The 22,468-nt window shown below is 46.0% G+C and overlaps 1 long non-coding RNA gene across 1 annotated transcript; it reads right to left on the bottom strand.

Moving 5' to 3' along the window:
* Positions 1–6,039: 6,039 nt before the first annotated feature.
* LOC116996199 lies at positions 6,040–18,399 on the bottom strand. Its single transcript, XR_004417905.1, has 7 exons — positions 18,316–18,399; positions 16,818–16,926; positions 13,222–13,306; positions 11,420–11,564; positions 9,637–9,702; positions 6,594–6,701; positions 6,040–6,073 (listed from the first exon to the last, which is right to left on the bottom strand). It is a non-coding gene; the product is annotated as an uncharacterized LOC116996199 (long non-coding RNA).
* Between the last annotated feature and the right edge of the window lie 4,069 nt (positions 18,400–22,468).

Below are 22,468 nucleotides of genomic sequence, written 5' to 3'. Positions count from 1 at the left end.
GGGACCCCCTCCTCCGGAGGGGGCCCCTCCCACCCCCCTCCCACCCCCCCCGGGCCCCGTCCTGAGGAGGGAGCCCATCCGGACCCCGTCCTGAGGAGGGGGCCCACCCTGACCCCCCCTCCCCTCCCTCCCTCCCACCGACCCCCCCCAGGACCCCCTCCGGAGGAGGGGGCCCAGCCCGACCCCCCGCCCCCCGCCCCGTGTGATGGAGGGAAAGCCGAAGGCCGGCAGTGTAGGGCAGTGTTGGAATGTGCTGGCGGGACCCGCAGAGCGGCTCCGGCCCATTGGGGGACTCAAGGGAGGGGCGCCGGCTCCGGCCCTCTGGGCTTTATTGTGCGGCGCCCCGAACCCCGCGGCTGCGGGGGGACAGGAGGGGAACGAGGGACAGAGACAGGGACAGACACGGAATGAATGGGGCAACAGGGAGACAAGAGGGGAGGCAGAGGAGAGCAAGAGGAAAGGTCAGGAGGGGAGAGAGGGACAGACAAGGAATGGGGCAAGAAAGAGAGAAGAGGGAGGCAGAGGAGAGCAAGAGGAAAGGTCAGGAGGGGAGAGAGGGAATGGGGCAAGAGAGAGACAAGAGGGGAGGTCTGGAGGAAGAAGGAGAAAGAGGAGCAGAAGCGGGGTCGGGGTGTGCAGGTGGGAAAGGCAGAGGGGTTCGGGGTGCGCAGGATGGGGCAGAAGATGGGAAAAGAGGAGGAAGAAGGGGAAAGAGTGGAGGGTCGGGGTGTGCAGGGAGAAAACAGAAGGGAGCGGTGAAGGGAGGGAAGGAGAGAGTCAGGAGAGGAGAGGGAGCGGGGTAAGGGGGAGAGGGGGAGCAAGAAGGGGTAGAGCGGGGTTCAGGGTGTGCAGGGGGCAAGGCGAGGACGGCACGGGGTGTGCAGGAGCGGAGAGGGAGCGGGGTAAGGGGGAGGAGGAAGCAGAAGGAGGGAGAGAGGGGGAGACCTCACCTGGGCCCCGCCGAGCGAGCCCGGAGCGGCCGCTGCCGACCCCACCGAGCGCCGGGGAGCAAATGGCGGCGGGCGGCACTTCCGGGTGTTAAATCCCCTCGGCCCCGCCCCGCGCAGCCGCCCTGGGGCCCCGCGCACCTGCCCGGCCCCGCCCATCGCGAGCACCTGAGCCGGGCCCGCCCCGCCCCGGTTCCGCTCCTGCCCCGCCCTGGTCTCGGTTCTGCTCCGCCCTTGTGCCACTTCTGCCCCGCCCCTGTCCCTCTCCTGTCCATCCCGAATACCTGAGCCGGGGCCGCCCCGCCCTTGTCCCGCCCTTGTCCCGCTTCTGTCCCGCCCATGTCCTGCCTGGTCCCGCTTCCGCCCCGCCCTGGTCTCGGTTCTGCTCCGCCCTTGTGCCGTTTCTGTCCCGCCCTTGTGTCACTTCTGCCCCGCCCCGGGCCCGCTCCTGCCCCGCCCCTGTCCCGCTCCTGTCCCATCCCGGGCACCTGAGCCGGGCCCGCCCCGCCCTTGTCCCGCCCTTGTCCCGCCCTTGTGCCACTTCTGCCCCGCCCTTGTCCCATCCCGAGCACCTGAGTCGGGCCCGATTCTGCCCCGCCCTTGTCCTGCCCTTGGGCCCACTTCTGCCCCCCCCGGTCCCGCCCTTGTCCCGCTCCTGTGCCACTTCTGCCCCGCCCTTGTCCATCCCGAACACCTGAGCCGGCCCCGCCCCGCCCCGGTCCCTCCCCTGTCCCGCCCTTGTGTCACTTCTGTCTCGCCTTTGTCCTTCCCTTGTCCCGCCCCGGTCCCGCTCCCGCCCGTTCCCGGTCCCGCTGTCCCGGTCCCTCGCTCTGCGCTGTCGGGCCCCGGCCCGAGGGGGGCGCTCTCGGCCGGGCGGGAACTCGGGCCCGGGTCCTGCCGGTGCCGCCTGTCCCGGTACCGGCTGCGCTCCCGAGCGGTGCCGCCTGTCCCGGTACCGGCTGCGGTCCCGGCGGTGCCGCCTCTCCCGGTACCAGCTGCGGTCCCGGGCTGTTCCGCCTCTCCCGGTACCGGCTGCGGTCCGGGCGGTGCCGCCTCTCCCGGTACCGGCTGCGGTCCGGGCGGTGCCGCCTCTCCCGGTACCGGCTGCGGTCCCGGGCGGTGCCGCCTCTCCCGGTACCGGCTGCGGTCCCGGCGGTGCCGCCTCTCCCCGGGCGGGCGCTGGAGCCGTGCCCGGCGCTGCCGCTCCCGCTCCGGCCGCGGGTCCCGGGGCTCTCTCTGCCGGTGCCGGGGCAGCCCCGGGGCCCCGCGCTCAGCCCGACCGGGCCGGGCTCTGCCCGTGGCCCCGAACGCGGGCTCGGGCTCTGCTCTGAGCCCTGACACCGGCACGGGCCGAGCCCCGAACACAGACGGCACCGGGGCTCGGCCGCCAGCCCCAGGGCAGGGCCGAGTCGCTGGTTCCGAGCGAGCCCGGACTGGGCTGTGCCAAAGGCAGCCCCGAGAGCTGAGCGGCTGCGGCTGCCGGGGCCAAATGAGCCCGGTTTGAACCCCAAAGCCGCGATCTGGGCTTCACTTCCAGCCCTCCCAACGCTGCTCTCTGCCCCTTTGCGCGAAGCCCAAACACTGATCACGGCAGTCTGGTTCTGATCTCCCAAAGCAGAGCCGAAGGTCTCTGAGCCCGAAGCTGCCGGACTCGGTGTCAGCTCCGAGCCCCAAACGCAGCGCTGGGTTACCCCAGGGTGGCTGAACCCGAGCCGGCAGCTCCGTGCCAGCAGCAGGATCGGGAGGGGAACCAGAGCAATTTTCCTGGCTCCTAAGGCATACGAGGCACGAGATCTCAAAACCAATCAAAACTTGCTTCCACACTGGTTTCAGTCGGGTCTTCTCATTTCTTCTAATTTAACTTGGTTATATCATCAGTAGTGGTTTTGGAATGGCTTCTCTGTGCTGCACGCTCTGGGGCTGCCCATAGCACAGGAAAACCCATTCGGCTGCTTCCCAGGGAATCTGGGCTTGGCCCCTTCCATAAAACACCATCATCAAACCCAAGAATGGCACACAACCTTTATTCAATAAAACATGATCACAGAGAGCCCCAAGCCCCAAACCTACAACAACAAACACATCCTGTAGGGCAGTCAGCTTCCCGGCATCAGGAACAGGCTGGAGAGGGTCCTTTACCGCCAGTCAGAGTGGCCCCAACTGTGGAGCTGCCCCGGTGCTTCTGGTCAGGAGAAGAAAAAAATATGGAAGAAAGAAAAATTTTAAAAAGACAGGAAAACGGTGAGGGTGAGAAAGGGGAAAGCTGGTCTGCAGGGGAGCACACGGTGCACAGGGAGCTGGGGCTCAGCGCAGTGCTTGCATTTCCATCTCTCCTGATCCACTCAGTCCTCACTGCTGAACTCCTCAAAGCCAATTAGGTGCCTAAATAATTAGCAGTTCTAACAGAGGTGACACAAAATCCCCTGGAAAGGGCAGCCCCACTCTGGTTCTTTTCTGGCCATTTCCCAAGGAATATGCTGCTATTTCTCTTAGTGCCACAGATGCCCATTTTGAGGTGATGAAAATCAGACACATCTAAGGAAAACAGGGAAGGCTGAAGCAAATTCTTCAGCTGCACTACCAGCAATGGAAAAAAAGCTCCTTGTGTTTAGGGACTGCCCAGAGCAGCAGGAGAAACTTGCTTCCTGTTCTGTACAGGGCTGGTTTTGTTGTAATCCCTTTGTGCTCAAGTGAATGCCTTGAGTGGTGGTGCCAACATTTAATGGGGGTTACAGCTCCCACTCCTTTTTCCCTATGAAATGCTGTCCTTATCTCAATCTGAATTGCTGGTGCACCCATGAGGATGAAAAGATGCACGCTCCAAGGATGAAAGCAGGACTCCTGAAGGAAATGGATGACCGTGGTGCTCTAGGTCTGGGTGCACAGCACCCATGGCACTTGCTGAAAGACATCCACCTTTCCATTTGTCAGCACTTTGTAAATGTTCTGCAGGTATCTGTGGTTGTGTCTCCTCAAATGCATGCTTAACAACTGCTGTGTTTTGGGTTTTTTAAACCATGTTCAACAGAGTTAACAACACACCTACCCACCTGTCCTCCTGCTTCTTATTTTCCTTTGAAATAATTTTAAGCATGTGATTTTTCCATCTCGGTATCACGGTGACATCAGGATCTGCTTTGGCGGATAAAATTAATGTGTTAGGAGTGACCTTCCACCTCCATACAATTATATGGGATCTGCTTCCTCAGCAGGGCCATTTGTGATCATTTGTCTAGGATTTTATGTATTGCTTTTCATTGCCCATCTCAGAAATTTTCATGCTTGCACTGAATAAAAAGTGACAAGAAGTGATGAAATGTGTTGTCAGAAACATTTTTGGAGAGGCCTGATTCCAGACTGAGCCATGAGCCATCCTGGGGGGACATTTACAGGGAAGGAGGGGACAGTGCCCAAGATGTGTCATCTTTAGTTCTTCCTGTCAGCAAATGGAATGAGCCCAAGTGTTTTGCACAAGCAAAGTGCTCTGTGAGACTCGGGGGAGCCCCTGATGTGGCTCTGTGCCCTGCACCTGACAGGAGGCTGCAGCCAAGGGGGGATTGCTCTCTGCCCTAGTAATGAGCTTTTATGATTCCAGGATTAAGGAAGCCTTGTTACTGCTCCTCAGTGGGACCACACAAGGCAAAACCAAACCTCAGTCAGAGGAAAAAGGACTAAATAAGTGCAGAGTCACCTTTCCTGCTTCAGGACAGCATTTGCAATAAACTGAATCAATAAGGGTTTTCATATTTTGGGGAGCTGTTGGCTGTAGGGTGTGGGAGAGCTCTGATTTCTGTGTTTAGTTGTTTTCAGAGTTTAGAAAGATTGAAGGAACGACTGCTTCAAGATTACTGGGTCTCTCTCATTTCTGGGAAAGGCCACTAAGGTTGTGGAGTTTTTTTAAATCTTAATTTTGCTTATGACAAGCAATGTAGCAGAGAACATCTTTCTCCTACAGGTTTATCAGGTTTTTTATGCAACTGATTCTGGTATTTCATCTTGTTCTTTGCTCCTTCCACAAATAGGAGGCAAAACAGAATTTGTTTCTTTAGGGCTGTTTGGGAACACCCTAACATGTGAGTACAACCAGCAGAGATAAATCCAAAAGTAAGTTTGGGGCTCACCTAATTTTTCAAGGATCAATGACAAATACACAAGTGTCATTTGTTTCCTGCTCTTCTATCATAAGCTTTCTTTTGTTATTTTTATGTCCTGTGCCAGCAAAATTGAGTATGTCCAGAAAATAAATGCAGTGCAGCAGGAGAAAAGCTCCAGAGGTTAAACAGAATGTGGAACACTGTTATTGGTTCAGTTAAATAGAACTAACATTAACAGGAACAGCAGTTCACCTGACTGTTCTGTGTGCATCATTAGCTTTTCTGTAGGAGACAAAAAGGGGCTGGAAATGCAAGTGTCTCAAATGGAAATCTGGGCATTTTCCCTGGTAATCACCATTAAGGTCAGGTCATTAATTTTTGCCAGGAGAGATGTGCAGTCCATGTTTGTTCAGCTCACCACAGTTACTAACAAATGTCTCTTCTAATTTAAAGCCAAAATGTTCTCACTTGGCCACTGGAAGTTTTGACCCAGCATGGAAATGCAACTAAATCCAAGTGTAAGCAGTGTCCAAGCCCTATCTAGGAAATGGATGTTCAAGCTTTAGGATTGCACAAGGAAAGGGAGAAGGTATTTGCATTTCAGGTGGCTCTTTTATTGCTGCTGTCCTCCCAGGAAAGAGAGCTGATCAGAGGAGGTTTAATGCTGACAACACCTCTCAATACCCCACTGTATGTACACATTAAAATGTTCTCCCTTTAGGGCAGTCTGGCCCTTTACCAACCTCCAATGGCCATGGAAACAAACTGCAATGCAAATTAGGCTAAAAAAACCCAAAGGGTGAGAGTAAAACTCCTGTCTGCAGAATTCTTGATTTGTGCTTGAGGCCATCTGGTGTTGCTGTCCCTGGGGACAGTGACCTTCCTCTCCTCCCTCCGTCTGTGTTTCATTCTTACCTCTTTGGTTGCCACGTTGGCATTTAAATGCTGCCTTCTGGCCTTTAACTCCTTTTTCTTTTTTCCCTCTTTATTTCTCTGTATGTTGGAACAGAAATTTCCATCACAGCAGCACATCTGCTAATAGAAACATAACACAGTGTCAGTGATCTCTCAGTGCCTTCAGCTGCAAGGAGCTGTGGAGAATGAGTGTTTGGTCCCTCAGGAAGCATGCAGAGATCAGTCCCTGTGACAAGAAAATACAGACAAATGCTGTGGTCAGCCCCAAGCAGGAGGATTCCGAGCCAATGACCTAGAACTGCCATAATTGTATCCATAATTTTAATGCAGTTATGCTGTGACAGTGCAAAGTTGTATCAGTCTTGTGTCTGAGCAGGATAAAGTAGTAAAAGGAAAAAAAAATTAAAGAAATATTTTCAGACAGATTGCTCCCAAAACTGGTGCTTCTTCTAGGGGGACAAAAGACTGAGCATTTTTCTATTGAATTCCTCTCAGCTCAGCTGTGGAAGGGATGGATACAATGTACCATGGAAAGACACAAAACCAGAAAGGTAGAAAGGTCTGTCACCCATCCTTCCCTGCACACACTCTAAGGAAAACATTTCAAACAATGAAATAAAGAAGAACCGGTTCCTACCTCTGGAGTTCAGTTCCACATTTGGTCCAAGTGCTAACTGAGATGACTGGAAGTGCTGTGCAATCCTCATTGGAGGATTTCCCTCCTTGCAAAGCTGCCACACAGCATCTGCAAAGGCAAGGCCCAGAGAAGGAATCACCTGTGAGCACAGGAGCTGCCTCACCAGCCATGCCCTGTGTGTGCTTCTGCCCCTGTGGATAAATCAATGGCCTCACACTGCAGAGTATTGTGCACCTCTCATCTCTGATGGGTGACATTGCACAAACTGGTTTCAGTGGGATAATGTGTTCATCAATACGTGGTTCTGCATTTACATCCCTGGAATTAAAGAATTGGCATATATATTATATTGTATAGGAGGGTAACTATATAACAAAGTCATAAAAATATGCAAAAATTACACTGTTTGCAAAAAAAATGGAAGAACTGCCATTATTGTCAATAATATAGAACATGAAAATATGCACCTCATCTGTCAACATCTAAAGGTCAGAGCATTTCCATTCTGGAAGTACTTCCAAGACAGATCCTCTGAGGATTTATACAAGCATACTGAAGCAAAACACAAGCTAAACATATTTGGAACTAAGAAAATTACTCAAGTTGAGCTTTGTCTAGTACCAGTTCTAGATCTCAGACAGATCTGGTGAAGCCCCATTTCTGCTGCAATCCCCTTTCTGCATGGCTGAGGTGGTGTTGTGTGGCTGGCTGCAAACTGCTCACTCTGGGCTTTGATTAAACCTGTGCAGTGTGCAAGGCAGCAGAGACTCATCCTGAGACTTGTGAGTTATTCCTGTTCTGCTGGAAGCTGACACTGCACTGACAGGCAGCTCATACCTGCTTTATACTCACAGCTTTTCAGTTTCTCATCTTAGGGACACAGACCAGAGCGCTGCTTTTTCCCCCCTAGTTTATATTCTTTGTTGATTTGTGAAAACATCCCTCAGGATAGTTGATAACTTTTGGCTTTGTATTGCAGGCACAGTTTTTCTCCTGGTATCAGCTCCTTCAAAGGCTGAAAGATTAACTTCTTTTCCCCTCACTTGCTAACTTAATGTAGGTTGCCTTCCTGCTGCTCAATTAGATTGCATTTCTGCCATGCTGGATAGAAAGGAATAAAAAGGAAAGCAAACAGAAAGAGCCCCCCAAACTACCACTACTTCCCATTTCAGGCACTTCACTTTGCAAAGAAAACAATTCCCATAATTCTCATCATGGGAACACTTAGAAAATCTGAGGTTCACCTAAGCTCCACTGAATGAGAATTAGAAACAGAGAGTTGAATTTTAATGCCATTTTAGGATTGATATGTAGGCTGAAATTACATTAATCTAACTGAAGTTTCCTGACACATGAGCCTTGATTTTTCACGTGACACAAAAAGTCACCATTCATCTTAACTTTGTTTTGCCCTTTAGCCTGTTAGGTACCATGAGGTTCTAATTCCAGAACTGCAGCTTTTTGCCTTAATTTAAGGTCACCAAAATCATGCTGCAGCCTCTGACTGTTTAGTAGAGGTTATTGCATGGAATGAATGACACAAGTGCACAGGCAGAGTGAGATAAAGGCCTATCAAACATTTCATCTACAACTTTTCACCTTTCCCAAAATGCAAATCACCCTGCACTGTAGTTCACTTGTCTCTCAGTTTCTGCCCCATTAAACAGCGGTGTGTCCCTTGAAGTCTCTTCCAGTTTCTCACACTTTTCACTCTTCCTTTCTTCTCCCCTTGCCTGTTAGAACAGCACTCTTCTTGCTCCATCATTCTCCCTGACAGACTCCTGCCTGCAGCTTTGGCAGAACACTGCTTTTTGTTGTACTTCTGTGATCTGTTTTGGTGCCCAGAGTGTCAGCTTGTTTCTGAAAAGACAGATCTGCTTGAAAGTAAAGATCTCTGCTCGCTGAATTCCTCATGTAAATGACTCCAGCTCTGCTCATGGAGGGACTGGGAGCCAGATCTTTCCTCTCCTTTTTTCCTTCACTATGCATGAAGGAACATGGGTGCCTGACTCCCAGAAATGTGCAGAGGGACAGGTTTATATCAGAGCAAAGAAAAGTAAGGTGATAGGAAGAGATTTTTCTATCTGACCATGTTGGACCCTGTAGAGTATGCTTGCTATCAAAACATTTCTCCCTCTGTTGAGTCTGAAAATATACAGCACAGAAAAGTGGCTGTGATTTACCTCTAAATGTGGCAAAACATTTTAAATAAAGGGCAAAATCCTGTCTGCTCTTTTTATTGCATTAGAAAAAAGCAGCACGAACAGATAAAATGCTCAGGCACCAGATGAGAGCAGACAGAACCAATAAAATCAGAAATAAAGAAGGTGTTTTATTGTGCTCTGGTGGATGGGTGAATTATGTCTCTGAAATCTCTGTCCCCACCTCCCTGTGTACAGGATGGATGCTAAGTAGCCCTTTCTGTAATTGCTGCCTCACACTTGCTGAGCAGTTTGAGACAGAGCAGTGCTATAATAACCTCTGTAAAACTCCTCCAATGACCATATCAAGTCCAAGACTGAGGTCTCTGATAGTGCTTTAATGACTGCATAAAGAATTACAGCACATTAAAGCTGATCCCAGGACATGCAGCACGCCATCCATAAAACCAGCCCCATGCCAGCCTCTTCTGAATGCACAAAAATGAGTGACAGAGGAAAAGGTCACAGGGATTATGGAGAGTAAGAGATTTTCTGGGCATAAGATCATCAGATGGTTTAGCCTCAGCACCTGAACAGCACATGGTGAACACCCCACTGTGAGGCCCTGATGTCAAATGGATGCAACAGGGCACCAAGTCCTGCTCTAGAGTCACTGAGAAATGGGAAATCACTTCCTTTAGTGTGCTGTTTTGGGATGAAATGTGAATTGTTACCTCATTCTGAACCAAATCAGAAAGTTTTGAAGATCCCTTTGCCTGTCTTGAGATAGTAAAACACTGCAGAGAATATGCAGGAATGACTTGAGGTGTTAAGACCTTAGTGAAAAGGAAGAGCCATGGGAAACAGGAATGCTAATTGTTACAAGGAGTGCTGGGACTCACTTCAGAATTGGTTTGTCCTTCGTGGGATCAGTCTTCAAGTGGTGACACATCATCCTTGGGAAGATCCTGCCCAAAGAGAGGGGAAAAAAAGGGCATTTTTCTGATTTACTCTAAGTTTTAAGAAAAGCATGATCATATGAAAGGAGTAATACCAAGAGAGTAGGGAATGTTCTGGGGGAAAAAAGAAGAGATTGTGCATTCCAGAGCAGACACTGTCAGAATGGACTTGGTCACCAAGTTCAGCTGCAATAGCAGCACTTGAATTTGCTGGATAAAATGTACTGTGCAGAAAAAAGGTCTTTACACAGAATTCTGACAGAGTTTAGAGTTTGCTAAGGAAAAACCCCCAAACCCTGCAATATAAACTGCACATATATTATACACTTATTTTGTAAACATATTTCAGATCAACATGAAGAGCAACAATTCTGGAAGCAGAAATACCAAAAGAAAGCAATTTGTACAGCCAGCCTGCTCAGGGTAAGATTGCACAGCCTGAGCATGCCCCAGCTGCAAGTGTCCTGATGCTGCTGAATTTTGGTGTGAACTCAAACTCAAACTCACACCAACAGTCAGAAGTTGCCTTTTTAATTCCTCCTCACAGGAATGCATCCATGCATCACTTCTCTTGTGACAAGAGATTTTCATATTAAGGAAGAACTTGCTTCCTAACAGAGATTATATTAAAAATATTAATCTGGGGTACTTTCAGAATATTTATATTATCACACAATAATTTATTATCCTGTGCATTCATTACTGGTCTCAAAAGACACAGAAGAGATTTATGAAGAATTAGAATGGTCCAGCATAATCCTGTGACTGAATTTCCAAGGCCCACTTGAAGGTTATGTCTGCTGACATGTAATCCCCTTGGTCTGATCTAGGTAATTGTGGCTTCTCTGCCACAACTGTGCAGCCCCTCAGGTGAGATGAGAAGTTCTTACCATGTTCAGTTGTGTTTGCTGCTGCACATGAGAGCACAGCCTGGATCACTGAGGCTTCAGTGAGCACAGGGGGAACTGGACTTGCTCAGGCACCACTTCTGGAACAGCATTGCCAGAGCTCTACAATGTACTTCCATAAATTAGCAAAGAGAAGGGAGGGCCTTACAGACAAAAATGCCCAAAAGGGCTCCTTATTTTCAGGAGCTAACATGAAGTAACTGCATTGAAGCTTCATAAAATATGTTTATTCTCAACCCTGGGCTGAGTTTATTCATCATTTGGGCTCCTGCCATGAATCATTCCCATTCCAAGAGCCAAGCCAGCAGATGGTGCATCAGTAACCCTTGAGTGACCTGCTGGCAAGGATGCAGCAGCCCTGGCAGGAGCTGACCCACCTGACAGTGGCCAGGGCTCCACCAAAGCATAAACACTACCTTGAACAGAGAACTTCCCCAAGAACGGTTCAGGAGCCATGGCAGGAACCACCTCTTAACTCAGGCACTGTGTAACAGTGCTGGGAAACACAGGAATTAATGCAGCTATTTATTTATCATCCAGGAAGAATTTTTACAGACAGACACTAAGGTAACCAACACTTCATTGCTTTCTCACTTCTCACAAAGGCTGAAGCAAATACAGATCTGGTTTAGCTGCCAGGTGTAAAGAGAAGCTCTGAAATGCTGGGGTTTGCTGGCACACTGCAGTGTATCAGCACTAAGTTCAGTTCAGGGTTCTGCTCACTACAAATATTCCACCTTCTAAAAGTGTCATTGCAGCAGTCAGAATGTCTCAGTCAATCAGGAAATGCAAGGTGAGAAATAAATATTCGTACTCACTGTTGCAGAGGCTTGGGGTATTTTCTAATTGTCTGAGGAACTTAGAAACTCTTGCTAAATCTGCCATTCCTGGTAGGTATCTCAGAAATGAGGAATCACTTTCCACAAGTTATTGACAGATGCAAGGCTTTCCTTTGGCAGGTCTCTGAAATAAAGCAGAAGTCAGGTTTGGTGGAAAGCAGTTACTGTGATTTATAAAGCAATATTTAATATTAAAGCAGAACATGAAACTCCTTGTGTTTGTTGAGCTGTCAGATGGAAAAACACTCACTGAGCTCTACTGAAACGAAAGATTTTGACCATTTTGTAACACCTTTGATGCTTATAAAGGAGAACAGATCTTGAAACTACAACTTAGATGTTCTAAATCTAATATTCAGAACCATTTTTATATAAAAACATGTAAGAATTGAATGATTCCTTAGTAACTACTGACAGGACTTGGCATTTTTCATTAATTCTCCAATTTAAAAAAATCTTGACTCAAAACAGTAATGAATACTATCAAGAAAGAGTGTTCTTTGGTGTCTGTAAATAGCACTTTAGTGCACAATAGTGCTTAAAACAGTTTCCAGCAGTCTTGGAACATGGTAATCTTTTTTCCTCAAATATTAAAATAAATACATGCTGAAGTATTAACCTCTCTATATATGTATGTATGTATGTATATGCTGCTGTGCTAGACTGAACAGGCATTCAGCAGGCAGACACAGCACATTTTGTGACTTCACACCTCCACTTAAAGCAGGAAATCTCATTTGACCTCACTCCTGTCTCATACAAGTTATATCCTAATGGTGTCAAAATGTCAAGCAGAACTTGGACAAGGAGGAGAAGAAAACAAAAGAAAACATTCTTTGAAATACTCCTATAAGGTGAAATACTCCTATAAGGCAAGGGCAGCAGTTCAGCTGCTTGGTCATTATCTTACTGTGGGACACCTGATGAGTGAGGCATTTATTTGGGCTGTGTCTCACTCTGAGCCTCATGAATGATCTGTAATTTAGAATAAAATTTCCCAGTCTGGGAAGGTAATTCCAGTGACCTGTGCTGGTAAGAGTATGGTTTGACGTCCACATCCAATTCCATGCCACAAACCAGGATGAAACATCCCACCAATCCCAACACTGAAAATCTTCAGGTGTTTTGTGCTATAAAACAATTCCCTTGTCAAATTGCTGCTGCTGAAAGGATGCCAGGAAAATTCAAGACAGTGTAAATAGAACATGAACCCAAAGTCCCTCACTGTGGGTTTTGATTTACCTGGATGGGTTCCAGAGAAAAATAACAGTACACAACAGGGTGTATGGGTGCATCAGCCTGCTGCACTTTACACATTTTGCATGCAGCAATTAAAAGCTAACCCCTTGTAAATTATGGAGCAGGAGTTTTGTACTGAAGGAATTAAAGCACAATTCCACATACTTTTATAATCCTTGCTTTCCCAGTAGCTGCAATCTAACAACAGTCAGTCAAATAAAGATGAGGAGAATTTGAGTCCTTATTTTGTTTCAAAGGTGAGGCTTCTGTGTACAAAGTTGTACTCCTTGGCAGTAATCTGATGTTACCACAGCAAACAAAAAGTATGTACCAAAAATAACTTTCCATGTCCATTTTTAGCACCTGTCACCCGGGGATGCTAAACCTTGTTATGATCAGTCACAGAAAGTTTCTCCTCCCCTCCTCCCCTCTCTTTTCCATTGACTTTGGTATTTCTGAGTTGTACAGAGAGGAGTGAGAGAAGCAGCGTTCCCCAGGAGGAAAATTCCAATTTAAGTGTAGGCTTGTGCACAGCCACTTACCCACATGAATTAGGTGAAGGCCGTGGATACTCCGGGTGTAAATCCAGGTGGAACTGCGCCACTAATCTATGAATGTGCTGCACTCCTGAGAGGAGAAAAAACAAACCTAAAGACCTGACAGCCTTATAAAAGCATTCCCATTGTGGCATAATCTTTTAGAAAAAAATAAATCATAGCCCATCTTTTTGCAAATTGACCTGTAAGTTCCTGGCAGCAAATCAATAGGATACAAATGAAAAATAATAATGCAATAACAACGCTGTGTATTATCCTGGGCACCAGATGAAAGCCTGTGGAACGATCAATATGATAAAGATTCAGCACTGCTACTCTCTTACAAAGGAATGGCAAAATAACAGACTGATTTCAGAAGGTAGCTGTAAAACACACCAAACCCATCTGCCACGAGATGGAAAGAAAAAGCCAAATATAAAACACTTCCTTGTTTGTTTGTCTGTTTCTTCTCCCCCAGACTTCCATTAATTTGAACTCAAATTCAAGGGAGCAATTTTTTTTGTTGTTGTTTGGAGAAAAAGCAAGGAAGGGAGAGAATCTCCATTTATCCTTACCCAAGGAGCTCAAAGACAAAAACTCACTTGCATACCACAGGAACATGAAAAGGGGTGGTTTTCCCCAAGCACCTGTGTGCACTTTGTTATATTTGATTTTAATACCAGTTTTAATTGTCAGTGGGCACACAGCACAGGAGGGACAGGCATGCTCAGGAGGATGGCCCATGTGTGACACCTCACTGAAGGCTCAGAGGAATCATTTTTAATGCCAGCCTCAGGGCTGGCAAAAAAGAGTCAACCCTAAGGCCAAGAACTACAAGGTTTTAAGCAATTCATACCTAGTGGTATCTATTTCTCCATGTAAGTTTGCAAAGTGCTCTTTGCACAAACAGCAAAGCAGAGACCTCCCAAAGCCAGGCAGTTCAAGGAGAGGGAATAAGGCAGGATTGAGGGAGAAGTGGCAAAGCCATGTGAGGACAGCAGCCATGCCAAACCCCTGCCCAGCCAGCTCCTGCTCCTGCCAGCAGAGCTGAGCAGCTGCCTCATGCATTAGCCTCAGTATCTACCCACAGCCACCTCACTGGGCAAGATTTTTATAAATGAGAGCATGAAAAGATTGTGGCAACTTGTGCATTCCCAGAACTATGTAAAATAACTTCCACAATCAATGCAACATGGCACATGGCAGTTACCCTTCGATCTCACTTAGATTTTCATTTTGGATTACCAAGCGCAGGGTGAAAACAAAATGCCTTTCCTGAGAGGCAGCCAGAAGCCAAGTTCCAGTTTGTGTTCAGAGCTTTATCACCATTTCATATGAATAACAATTTCATACGAATAAGTTCTTAGCACAGAAATTTCCACAACTGCTTCAAGGTGCATTTAAAGTCATTTATCTCCATATGGGTGCATTGCTCTAGGAATTTTAAGAGTTATTTCAATATTAATCCATAGTTTGCAGTTACAAGGACAGAACAGAGATCCAGACATGGCTTCTGCCCCAGGACAGGCCACCACCTGTGGGTGACAGTGACAGTGCCCTCTTCATCCCATTAAAACCATGAGCACTGAACTTACTGTGGCCTTCCAAGTGAGGAGTGAAAGTCTCACCAGATGTGATGATTCCCAGTTCCTGTGGCACATCAGCCAAGGGGGATGCTGGAAAGTATCACTGGAAGGCTCTCTCTGTCAGGGTATGGTCCCATCTTAATTCTGGGCTTTTTTGAGCAAACTGTGTTTGCAGGGAGTTGTTTTGTTTTGTTGGGTTTTTTTACCCTTTAGAGTGTCTGTCTCTCTCTGTTTTTTAAACAGCATTTGTTGCAAATCAGAACCACCTCAAAACTGAAAGATCTCACTTTGGGGATTATCTAAAAAAACCAATCAAAATTCTATATAGAAATAAAAAGAAGATTTTCAGACAGCTGCAGTTCCCACCTGTCTGCAGCATTTAGGGAAAGAAACACAGAGGCGTTTTTCCCAGATGTGCCAAACGGATTTCTGCATTATTCAGCCCTTCTGTTCTCCCTTAGCATGCTGTCATTGTCAAAGCTGAAGGGGATAAGCCTAAGGAGATGCTCCTGAGCCCACAGAACAGCCACTTTTCCATGCAGGCCAGGAAACAGAGCCCATGGCACTCTCAGGAATACACTGTGACACCCCAGAGGAGCAGCAGCAGCAGTTTGTTTCCACACCCTGCTGGACAGGACAGCAAGGCATCCCTGGAAGTGCCAGCAGGAGCTGAGGCTGAGGCTGTGCCAGCCCCTGCTGTAGCCACTGCCCTTTTCCTGCAGGAAATCTGCCCCAGTGCCTCTGGAAGAAGGGCTGGTTTGGAGGGGAGGCCAAATCCCCTTTCCCCTGTTTCAGGCACAAATCCATGGCTGCAGCTCTGCCTGAGGAAAGGAATCAATGCCTGAGCCAAACAAAGTGGAAGGCACGTGCAGCAGTGAGTGCTGGGAACGTGGGAAGGGAGCAGGATTGGTGTCCCTGTCCCTCCCTCCCAGTGTCAGCCCCTCCTGGCAGAGAACCAGATGCAGCATTGCTGGCTCTTGCCTGAAATAATGAAAGAAGGAAGACAGGTTGCAGGCTAGATAAGGAAAAGTCTTTCAGTGGAAGAGACTCGGTTTCAATTTGAAAAACCAGGAAAAGATATCCTACAAATACTCTTTTCTACAGTCAGGGCTGCTTATTACCTTGAGTACTAAATCAGAGCTATATATATTTTCAAAGACCAAAAACCAACTCTCTTCCTCTGCCATAAAGCTGAACAGAATTCTGCTTTCTGTTTCCAAGTAGGCTGCTAAATCACACCATTTTTTTACTGTTTTCAGGGGTTTTTTTGTATGACTCATGGACCCTAAGAACAGACTAAGCTCAATGAAACAGGTAAACACTACACAGCCCTCACTAAAAAGAAACACAATTAATTTTGAAATCTCCTATAGGATTTGTAATTATCAGAACCTGATTTCTACAGCTGAGGAATCCCAGACCTCAGGTATCCCATTTCAGGAGACATAATGCTTTAAGTCAAGTGGAACAGTTGCTTAATCTTGATTTTTTGTGCTCAGGTGTTTATATTAAAAGCCTACTTATTCATAATGTGAAGCAAAACAGGGATAATTCAAATCAAACATCTAAAGCCAAGGAAAGTCAGAGGGGGAAAAAATGGAAATGAAATATCTGGAATCAGTCCTTAGCCTTCCTGATTTCAGGAGAGGACACAAAAATGCAAGAGTAGAAATGTACCATATGTAAACAAACAGCCTTCCATTCCACTGACAAAGTCTGGAGATCTGGAAAAGACCACATGGTCCAAACTGCTTTAAAACAACAACTTGCACTACTGTCCTAAAAATAAATACAGCTTTTTCTTGCAAGTGTTCATTCCATCTTTTGTGTAAGAAAAATGGGAATATGTTAGTTGGATCTTCACTCTGTGCTTAGAAATAAACATTTATAAATGAGCATTTCTACCTTGAGCATAGAAGTGCCAATTAACCTTTGAAATATTTTCCCAAGGCAGGAGGGGACCATCCTGTGCTGCAGCAATCACTCACTGAGTGTTGCCCGAATTAGGAGTCTCACCAGAGAAGAGGTGATGGATCTCTGTGGAGAGCTGAGAAGCCCAAGGTGAGCCACAAAGCAGTCAGGTCCATGTGGAATATCACTTGTCAGCCTCACCATTCTGAGAGAGCTGAAAAAAAAAGTTCACATTTATATTAAGAAAATGGAAATGGGAAGATATTTTCCAAAAACATTTTATATTTTGTCCTCAAGCACAGGTGAAACAAAAGTGCTTTGTAAAAACACAGTCTGGAAAAAGAGCTAAAGGCTGTGCCTCCCTTCATTTAATTTATTTCCAGAGTTATTCAGAATGCAGACACTTAATCCCTAATGTAAACCTGCAGGCAACATTATTTATCTTTAGGAAGACCTGAAGGCTAATGTAATTCAAACTGCGATTTTTGTCTTCCATTGTGTGGGGTGGGAAGAAAAGATGGATTAAATTGCTTTCTGCAGATATCAATACAGAGTTTAAGGAGGTGGAAGGGCTGTGATTCCTTGGAGTGACTCAAGTACACATTTGCTGTCTTTAATGAAAGGAACCTTAGAGTTTACAATGGAAAATGACAGAAATATGATGACACAGGATTGTGTCTGTGGTGTTTGGACTGTTTATTTGATGCACCTAAAGCAGGTATTTCATTACAGCAGGATGTGAAGCAACAGCTGCAAGAACCAGGTGTGTGTGTGCAATAGCAGGGGACTTTCCTGCCTAAGGGTAATTTTATGCCACAAATAAATGTTCATGGCCATAATGAAAATGACTCTGCATTCCTTCATAGTTATCACATTAGATAGTTTTCATCCTTCTTAATAAAAAAAACTATTAATAAGAATGAAACTGGCCTCTGAAGCATTTCATCACTGCTTTCAGGAAAATGGATCAAGGGGTGGGTCTCATTATTTTTCCAAACTGAGAAAAATACATTTTAATGAGGCTGTTTTAAGCTTTACTCCCTGTCCTCCTCCTGTCTTGCTTCTGCCATTCCATCTCATGACACTTCTGTGCTGAGGTCACAGCTGCCTTAGCAGTATTTAAATATATTATGCATATAGGCCTGAAACACCCATTTCTTCCCTCAGAACAAGTTTAAATGTTAAACTTGTTGAAATGCATCATCTGAGTACCTGGAACAGCTTTTTCAATAATCTTTCCACAGGAAAATGAAATTAAAAACATCCATTGGGAACAATTCCAGCTCCAACCAATTTGCTTCTAATCACAAAGCTTGACATTGTTTGACTGGTGCTGGCACCCTGTGCTCCCCAGGGTAAGCAGCCTCCAAAGCAGTGAATCCACTGGCACCTCCCAGAGCTCCATCATATCCTGGAGAAACACCAGGCTTCAGCCCCAGGCACCTGCTTCTCCAGCTCTCCTAAGGCCAAAAGTTCATTTTGCTTTTCATCTTCCTAAAGGGCAGCCTTTCATAAAGGTGAAGAGAGGGAAGGGTGGGGTTCAGGTTCACACCCTGCCCTTGCAGTGCCTGCTGTGCCCAGGTCTCAGTGTAAATTATCTTACCCTCTGCTCATCATGGAGCTCCCTGCCAGCATCATTTCCATGCCATTCACTTCTTCTCTCTTCCTCTGCCAGCTCCAGCATCTCTCCTGTGTTGGGTAAAAGCAATTTATCCTCCTTTTAAAGGTTCATTATAATTCACTCCCTAATGATTACCTCTGATGTACAATCCAGGGAAGGACCCATGCACCCCTGCAGCAGCCTGGGACAGCAGCTGACCATTTATTTCCTGTCCTTTGGTTCTCCTCCGTGCCTTTGGCACAGGGGAATGCACAGATGGCCCTGGGAGCCAGTGCTGAGGCAGTAAACCCCTTGGAGGGGACACAATCTCTTGTCACAGGCTGAGAAGTGATTTGCACAAAGTACCCACAGCCCTTCCAAGCTAAATTATAGAACAAAATAAATAATAGGGAAATAAAGGAGAAAAGTGGATGTGCAATAAGCAAATATTTTCTGATTTCTGTGGAAAATGTTACCCCAGTGACACTGTGCACTGATGAATGAGAGAAGTAGGGCAAACCAGGATGTTTTTTCCAAACCTTTGGCAGCCATCAGTTCTCCAGAGCTCAGAATGACACACTTGGTGCAGCTTATGAGGCTGGGGCTTTCTGAGCCACCAACACAAAAGATGAATCCTCAAACACCAGGCACAGGTGACAAGATAAGAAGCCCAGCACATCATGTCTAAGATATAAATGGATCCATCTGTCAGCAGTTACTTTAGAACTGAATTGCTCCCAGTTATGCTGGGAACAGCTTTTAATGAAACATGGTTTTAAAGTACTACAGAGAGGAAGAAAATGTGCAAAGTAAATTCCTGATATAATGAAAATTGAAGAGAGTGATAGATTCTGCTGTTATAATTGGCAAAGAGAATGGAGGGTTTTGATAGAGGTGACAGTAGAACAGCTTTTGGGGTATTATTTGGCTGGGATAGCAATCTTCTCATCATATGTCCAGCCTGTCCCCAGAGGTCATTTTCAAGGTACATGTTCAGATGAGCAATAGCAGTGTTCTGTGACAATTTCTGATGGCTGCACAGAAATGTTCATTATGCTGCCTTCTTGCCACAGAAGGGACCAGCCATGTATCAGGTGGTGGGGAAGGGTGTCAGTGAAAAACTGGAGTTTAGCTATTCAGAATTTAAATCCTTCACACAGTCCCCACCCAGCCCTTTCTCTTATGACAGGAAGTCAATGAACCCATATTAAGTGGCAGGCAAATACTTTTCCCCCCCAGTCTCTTTCTGGGTTTTGGTGTGAGAGAGATGTTGGATTGCACAGGTTGCCCCACAGCTGCTGAATACAGATGTGAGGGAGAGTGGCACATTTCTTTAGGCAGTCTCTCAGAGCTCTCCCCACAGCCTGGCTGCTGGAACACACCACGTTTGTTTGGCAGTCACCAGTGTCACAGCCTCAGAGAGGGGTTTAATAATGCTGAATTTAAAGTTATTAGAAATACCATTGCTTTCACAAGTACACAAATATTGAATTACTACATCTCTTTGAGATGGCTGAATTATGAGTAGTGTTTCATTGACTGATTTATGCTGGAAACCCACATTTACAAATTATATTCACCAATAAACTCGGCTTAGGTATGACACAGGAGTTATTGCTGTTACTCAGGAAATGTTTTCTGCTTTGCCTTTTGTTCTTGGGAATGCTGCACACCAAACAATATATTTCCCACATGAAATAGCTTCCCTGAAACATCTGCTGCCAGAAAGTTTGTCTGGAACTTGCAATGATGGATGAATTTTTGACAGGTAATTGCAATTCAGATCAGATGCAGACAGATTTAGTACCGAGAAGCTCCCAGTTTATTAAAATCACCATTGATTTATTTAAGCACCCCCCTCTCTTTTCAGCACCATTCAGAAATGAATCACTTGGGTATGGTGTTCAGGGCTCATCCAGCTGCTCCTAATATGAAATACATCAGTTCAGCCCAACTTTAGCTACCTCTCAGCACTTCTGAGGGACCCATCACCACAGTACCAGCCACCACCAAACCTGACATCCACAATTAGTGCAAACCAAAGAATTCCTAACATTTGGATTAGTTACATGGTTTAAACTCCTCAGGCTTGCTAAAGCAAATTGTCAGCACTATTCATCACACCTATGAAAATTATGTTTCTATTACACAGAAATACAATCCCAGTGCAGCTGTTTTGGGCTGTGCCAGCTTTAGACAAAGGAAACTTTCATTAATCTCCTTAGGTTCCAGACAGAAATGACTGATCACACCCAGACATCTGATTTTAAATCCATGTTGACTTGAGTAATGCTATTGGCACATGGTACTTCCACCAGTCCTCAGTGAAGTAAGCCAAGATTCACTGTAGGTATTGTACTCAGCTCTGGCTGCTCCCTGACAGATTTCCATCAAACCTTTTGAAAAGTTAGACATTAACTTGCTTTGCAACTCACATCTGCTCTGATAAAGGATTAGTTATGCATGGATAGCAGCCATATGACCTTCAGCTAATTTTCTTAAACCTTTCCCAGACTAAGCAGAGCTAGGGAAGTGTGGGACATGCTTGGAAAAGAGCCACAGAAAGTTGAGGTAAAATGAACATGGCAAATGCAAACATTAAAGCATTTCTACTTGATTTAACCCAGAATTAGCATTACAGTTATTTCAGAATGGCCACTGAAGTGACTCAAGGAGAAGAATGGCAGAAGGTAAGGGATGGTATCATGCCTTGAAAATAACCTAAAAACACACAAGTGCCAGCTCCTGCTCTGAGATCCCAGTATTCTCTCCTGCTGTGGGCACAAGCAGACATCAAAAGACAAGTGAGACCAGAAGAGTGGTGCTCCTCTGAGTCCTATTCCACCTGCCAATTACTTGTAGCCCAGAGGGACTTTCTCAGCCAGATGTAATTTTGTGCATTTACTGTCAAAGGTAAGTACCATTAGGCTCATGTGGATAGAAGTGTCTGCTCCAATTTGTTTGTCATTTAAAGTCTATTTGGGATGCTGCTCTTGCCCTAAGCCATTGAGTGTTCCTTTTGTAATTCCATATGCCAGTAAGTGTACTTAAAGCAGGAACCTACAGGCATGTCTGCTTTGGAGCAGGTAGCATAACCTCTTGCTGAAAAGAACAATAGAACTTGTTTTACCAGTGACTCTCAAACTGGTTTAGCTGCTTGCTGGAGGCAATGTGGCCACATGAACGTTCTTTGTGTGCCTGCACCAGTGAATTACAGAAACACTGATGCCTACAGAAGATCCAGATCATTCCTGCCCCACAGAGGTTTAGGTGATGCCTTGCCCATCCTGTCCACCTCCCTCTTGCTGTCCCACAACATGGACTGAAGGGGCTGGGATTACATCCAGCCATCCATTCCTTGGCTAACTGTAACTCTACAGGTTTGCAAACAGTGATTAGTCCTTCCTCTCCTACAGTGAGTAGAAGAGGAGAGTAAGGAGTCATGTTCCCACCAATATTCATCCTCTCTTTAATTACATGGGCTGCTGCAAAGAAATCATTATTCTGCCAGAATTTTCCAGGTATGAACGCTCATCCATCTTTCAATGAATTTGGATAAAAGATGTGGATTCTCTCTCTTGCTTATAAATAGTGTTGAAATCTTTAGTAAGCTAATATTTTAAGGAAAGAGGGCCCACAGTGTCTCTGACAAAGCTGATTATAGAACATCAGAATGAGGATACACCTCTATTTAAAAAGTTTTATAGGGAGTAAAGATTTATAGTGGTGTTCTGCTGATTCATGGAGAGCAGATATGGAAATGCATTTCTGGCAGACACTCAGTGATGAAATATGTAGCATATAATGCATTTGTCTGTAAGACAAATATGTGTGTTGGCTGATTAAAAAAGATATATGAAGTTGTGAAAATAAAGAAGAGGAAATTATTCTCAGGAATAAGCCAGCTAATTATAAAACCAACAGGAACAAAATCTGTTGAGTAACTACAATTTTTGCTTAACAGGAAACTTTCAATATTCATTTCTAATGTACTTCATATGCAACTTCACTATCTAATGACCAGAATAAACTGAATATTTGAAATGCACCACTCTGCTGGTTCCAGGCCATTTTCAGAACTGTGCCACAGCAGGCACAGACAGGTGGTTTTTTAAAGTTATCATCAGAATCCATCAATCTAAGAAACAATTTTTTC

The sequence above is a fragment of the Catharus ustulatus genome, chromosome 5 (genome assembly GCF_009819885.2).
Source record: "Catharus ustulatus isolate bCatUst1 chromosome 5, bCatUst1.pri.v2, whole genome shotgun sequence".
Taxonomy (NCBI): Eukaryota; Metazoa; Chordata; class Aves; order Passeriformes; family Turdidae; genus Catharus; species Catharus ustulatus.
The sequence above is the reverse complement of the archived record's forward strand: the minus strand, read 5'-3'. Positions and strand labels throughout refer to the sequence as shown.